A 6000-nucleotide genomic window follows, 5' to 3' on the forward strand; every position below is an offset into this window, starting at 1 on the left:
CCTGTGATAAGGCAGCCGTCTTAGCATGTCAGTGATTAAAACAACACAGCTACCACAATCAGACCATCGAGAAATAATTCTGATCATAAAATTACAATTAAAACAGTCCTGCTTCATTGGAAAGTGTTCTTTCACTCCAAAAAGATTGAATCCAAACACATCATATCCATAAAGATCTTTGGATTGCTTCAAATCTGCAGATAATGGAAACATTTTAACACATTACCAGTCTCTGAGCTCTGTAAGTGTCTAAGTTCATGAAGGTCAAGCAGCTTTTCACAATAAAAGCGTTGGGGGCAGAGGCAGGCACTAATAGCTGTTGAAGCTGAGCAGCCCTTAGATTCACTTTAACATTTATAATAATGATAATACAATGATATAAGGCTTATACTGTAGTTGTAGCAGCTGGAGTGAAGTGGATCCACACAAGCAGGCCACCCATGCCAGTGATAAATGTAAGAGTCTGTGTGGTAATCATGATTTCAGTCCATGCAACATGATGACCTGTGATCCCTCCAGGTCTCTAATGAAACACCTGATATGGTGGTGAGGAGTTTGTCCTGATATTAGACTGACCCACAGAGATTATTTGCAGAGATCACAGAAGCTCCAGTTTTCTGCCTGATTTTTCACAGAGATTACGTCTGCCTCCAGAGCAGCTCTGCCTCGAAGAAATCTTTCTGCAACTAAAGCTACAATCTGCTCCCTCTGTTCCACCATGAAATCAGTCCTTCTCCACATATGCTTCACTGAGGCTTTATCAAACTGACAGTATGAAAATGCAGATAATCCCCAGGCTCTACAATGGACTTGGAGGCTATTTACAGTCCAGGTCTTTGCTGCTGCTCCACATTTGTTTGGTTAAGTGCGAGCGCAGCTCACAGATTTGGACGCGCGTCTCTCTCTGTCCACTGTTTGCTGCCAGGCTCTGCTGCCTGCCAAGTCCGATCCATCTCATTAACAAACACACCTCCCCTGTGATTCTCCTCCTTCGCTCGTTTCTCCTCGCTCCCTCAGCCTGTTGTCAGTGGGGACGTTCTTCTGTGTGTCACTGTAATTAGAGCTGGAGGGCTGGATGAAGGGGTTAAAGAGGTAAGAGAAGTGTAGGCACATGTAAGCTGTGTGTGTAAATCAAAGAGATTGTTTGGTCGTTACAGCTTGGCAGTGAATAGACGGGTGTTTGTGAATCTTGTTTGGCTGTGATGTGTTTCCTGTTTGTTGTAACTCTGGTCTATCTCAGCGTCTAATAGAGATTGTTTTCAGCCAGAACAAGGGCAGATAAAACAACGGACAGCTGCACAGTGTTAACTGTTTGTTTGGACAGCACCACTAACACAGAGGGAGTTAGCCAATGCTTTTCACAGCTGGTTAAGAGAACAATTTTGGATCTATTTCATCAAAGCTGCAGCCGTGAAGCCAAAGTAAGGGGAGATATTTGAGCTGGAGGAACTAGAAATAAAATATTATACAACCCTAAATCCAAAAATGTTAGGGTAATGTGTAAAATTTAAATAAAAGTAGAATGCAATGATTTGCAAATCTCATAAACCCATATCCACAAATGCCAATTAAAGCAAAGAGGAGGTCATTTGCGAACACAATCCAGAAACACCACTGACTTCTCCAGGCTCTTAAAATGGACTGAGGCAACATGGAAAACTGTTCTGAGGTCAAATGAATCAAATTTTTAGTTATTCTTTATCTTTCTTTGGAATCCACAGACGCCATGTCCTGTGGACTACAGAGGACTACATCCAGCTTCTTATCAGTGCACAGTTCTAAAACCTGCATCTCTGATGGTGCAGGGTTGCATTAGTGCCTATGGCGTGGGCAGCTTACACATCTAGAAAGGCACTGTCAATATTGTGGCAACAATTTGGGGAAGGCCCTTTTCTATTCCAGCATGACTGTGCACCAGTGCACAAAGCAAGGACTACATAGACATGGTTTGGTGAGTCTGGTGTGGAAGAACCTTTACTGGCCCTAAAAGAGTCCTGGGCTAAACCCCGCTGACCACCTTTGGGATGAACTGGACCAGAGATTGCAAGCCAGGCCTTCTAGTCCAACATCAGCGCCTGACCTCGTAAATGCCCTGTAGACTGAATGAGCACAAATTCCCACACAAAAACTCCAAATTCTTGTGGGAAGCCGTCCAAGAAGAGTGGAGGCTGTTAGAGCTGCAAAAGGGGGGCAACTCCATATTAAAGTTCATGCATTTGGGGAGCAGGTGGCCCAGTGGTTAAAGGCGCACCCCATGTACACGGCGGCTAGGGTTCGAATCCGACCTGAGGCCCTTTACCACATGTCTCTCCCCCACTCTTGACCCTGTTTCCGACTCTATCCACTGTCCTTCACTATCTAATAAATGCCCAAAAATAAATCTTAAAAAAAACAAAAAAAAGTTTATGCATTTAAGTAAAATGTCATTACAATCACTGCTGAGGAAATATTCAGGCAGCTCAGTCATTTTTTCCCTATAGTGTATTTCAATCAGGAGGGACTCAATACGAGTTTAACAATAATTTATTTTACTAAATGAATCAAAGAATTTTGCAAAGTCCTTGGCGATTAGACTCCACCATGATGATTTCATGTATTCAAAGGGGTCGTGAAGCAAACAGCAGGAATAGGTAACCCCCCATTGGGTCCAGACACTAATGGTGGTGTTGAGAGACGCAGGATCAGATAAGTAGATTTCTGAGAAGCTTCCCAGGAACCAGTGAGGTGGCTTAGAGGAGGAATCTGAGCTATGCAGAATTAGCAAGTGACCTGTGAGGATCTGGACTAGACGCTGATTCACTGAATGGAGGTGGCTGGGGTGGAGGAGAGTTGCAGCATCCACAAAGAATAACTGTCAAAGAGAATGAAAGATTTAAAATCTGACAAGTGCATGATGATTGGTCAAACGAGGTTGTGGCAGAATCTGATTAGCCGAGTACTTAGGAGAGTGAATGCCCATAATCAGCTGATCGTCAGAGCAGAAAGAGAGAAAGAATGGAAAAGGTAGAGATGTGAATGAGTGGTGAATGAAGAATGAACAGAAGCAGTCTTCCTGCTTGAACTTTCACTGAGCTCCATATCCCATGAATATGTGAAAAAAAGGTGATTTAGCAGCCTACGCCTCTCCATGTTTGTTCATCATTTAGAGGAAATATGACCAAAGGAAATCTCGTACCAGATAAAGATCTTCTAAATTCTGCCACCTCCATTTCACCTTTAGAGGTGTGCACACCTGTCTTCCTCCTTGTCTTTGTTATATAACTCTTTCTATGGTTATGGTGCTGCATGTTTCATCTGTATTTTTATCACACAGACAAAAAGAAACCTGTCAAAAAAGTATTCATCTTTGAAGAAGCGCCTCGAATCGAAATCATCTCTGTGAGCAAACAAACAACAATCAAGCGCAGTCATCTCCAAATAATAATGGCTGTGAAATCGACACAGACGGTGGAACATTTCTGCGCCGCGTAGATTCAATCCCATTTCTGAAAATCTGTTCGGATGACAAATTGTGGCAGTTAAAACGGCCGTGTACCATTTTATCTCTCAGCCTCGGTTTCCATCACCCTGATATGGATGTGTGTTTATATAAAGTGTACATTAACTTTGAGGAAAACTCAAATATCCCTGAACGCACAGACAGAGAGCCCTAAAGTTAACACCACAGGGAGATGGAGGTCTGAGAGAGGCTGGTTTCAGATTCATTTAAAAGAGAAATCCGACAACGGGAGGAAAAGAAAACAGACAAGCTTCTTTAAAAAGATATGTCTAAGCTGTCACACTACACAGAACATACTGAACTTTATTCACACTGCATGGTTTATCAGTAGCAGGCTGGGTTACTATTCCAAACACCTCCACAGAAATGGTGGAGAGTTTGCTTTTTTGGGCTAAATGCATATTAAATGTTAAAAACAAATAAAGCACGGGCAACATGCTTCCAGTCTTCACAGCTGATTTAAAGCTCAGCTCAGATAATATATTTATAACACAATAACCCCATTTTAGAAACGGGACAGTTGCAGGTGTGTGAACTGAGCCATCTAAGCTGGAATCTGGCGGTGATGGTGTTGCCTCTGATTCTGCTTGTAAAGTCACCAACTGTTGGTTTAAGAACACAAGGTACGTCATGTTTCAACAGCCAGTTAGCACCTCAGAGCCCAGACAGGAAGAGCTCCTTCTTCTTTTAGAGGCAATATCAATTTCTCACAACCAACCAGGAATCACTAGGAAAAACTGATAAAAGATGGGACACTGTGGCCTTAGGCTCACAGTATTAAAATGCACAAGTCCTAAATAGTTGCCTCAAAACAGCTACCATTCATAGAAAGTCTCGTCGGGATCATCAGCCAGTGAAATGGGAGAATTTATTCCAGATTAGTGAATGCCTTTGTAGTGAGATGTGACTGATAGGCGGGACTGATTGACTGAGAGCCCGAGCTGATTGGTGGGCCTGATTGAACCCAGGAGAGACTCTGGAAAGAGACAAAAGGAGAGAGGGTCTTGTCAGCTGGGTGATTACAACTTTAGCTTTCATACATTTACCTTTAAATATTGCACGTTCCAATGTTGTTAAATGTTTGACAGTGTTGACTGAGAGTTAAGTGTAATTTTATCTGTAGCCCATGAAGAGCAGCCAAAGGGTTTCTCCTTTTAATTATGATGCCACATGTGTGGATGCAGTGTACTGCAAATGTGTTTTGAGTGTAATTTGCAGTGACTCCAGTAGAGGGAGTTAGTTTGCCGTGACACAAAGGTATGGCTTAAAGGTACAATGTGTAAAATTCGGCATTTTAGCAACATCTAGCGTTCGTAGAATGAGCTCATTCGTTGCCAAAACATCACATCACTAAGCGACGGGAGCCTGTGAAGACCAAAAGGATCGTGAGCCGGACATTTACAGCAGTGACGAGGTGAGGGTTCATTCATTTTTGTAACCATTATTTTTATAGATTATAGGTCAGTTGTAAGCTGATGATTATAATTTTGGTAACTTTTAGTAACAAAAGCAAACATAGCGAATTAATGCTAATCAGATGTAGCCTCTGTAACGTTTCTAACGTTGTGCTTCAGATTCATTAAAACAAGGTAAAGAAGAGAGAGAGAGAGAGAGAAAGAGAAAGACGGCGGAAAGTTGGGCCGGACGGATGAGAGGTTTGTAATCTTATTTATAAATTATTTATACGCCTATCGGTTCTGCGCAATATTTACAATACCAACAAAATACGGGAGTTGTATAGCAACTCAGTGGTTTACATTCTGTTTTGGTCATTGAAGTTTGCAACAGCAGTGTAACATGACTCTGATCATATTAGCAGCACAAATGGTGATCATGCAGTGACATATATTTAAATAATGTAATGTTTGAGCATTAGACATGTTTGGGAAAATTATGCACTGCTGTTATGATCTTTCCTCTACAATGTCCTTAAGCTTTGAATTTACGAAGGCCTATCTATATTTTTATTACTGTTGTTTTTCAGAGACTTCTACCAGGATGGAATCATTCACATCGTCTAGCTCCACATCAAGTTATGAGGTGAGTTTTCATTTTTGTTACCATTATTACTTAGTTTTTTGTAACACAATCTAACAATAGCAAAGAAAAACCATAAAACAAAGTTCTGTAACATTGCTGACATTGAGCAACAGATTTGTAAGATTAAGCTCAGTTGTGTTGGCAGGATGTATATTTATAATCCATTTGCAGAGTGAGGTACAGGAGGTTAAAGGAAGAGGGCGAGGAAGAAGGCGAGGATTAGGGCAAGGAAGACGGCGAGGTAGAGGTGTGGCTGGAAGTAGGGCAATCAAGGGAGAGGAGCAGGTGAAAGGGAGGAGGAGGAGGAGAGGCTGGCTGCCCTTCAAAGGGACCGAAGGGAAGCAACTGAGGTTTGTAGTATTGTAAATAAAAGTATTTATTCATACTCCTCCCTGTTTCACATGATAACAGCAAAACCAACAATCCTGTGAGACAGCATAAAATCCCGTAATGAACTGCTA

This window comes from Cheilinus undulatus, linkage group 1, assembly GCF_018320785.1.
Source record: "Cheilinus undulatus linkage group 1, ASM1832078v1, whole genome shotgun sequence".
NCBI classification, from domain to species: Eukaryota; Metazoa; Chordata; class Actinopteri; order Labriformes; family Labridae; genus Cheilinus; species Cheilinus undulatus.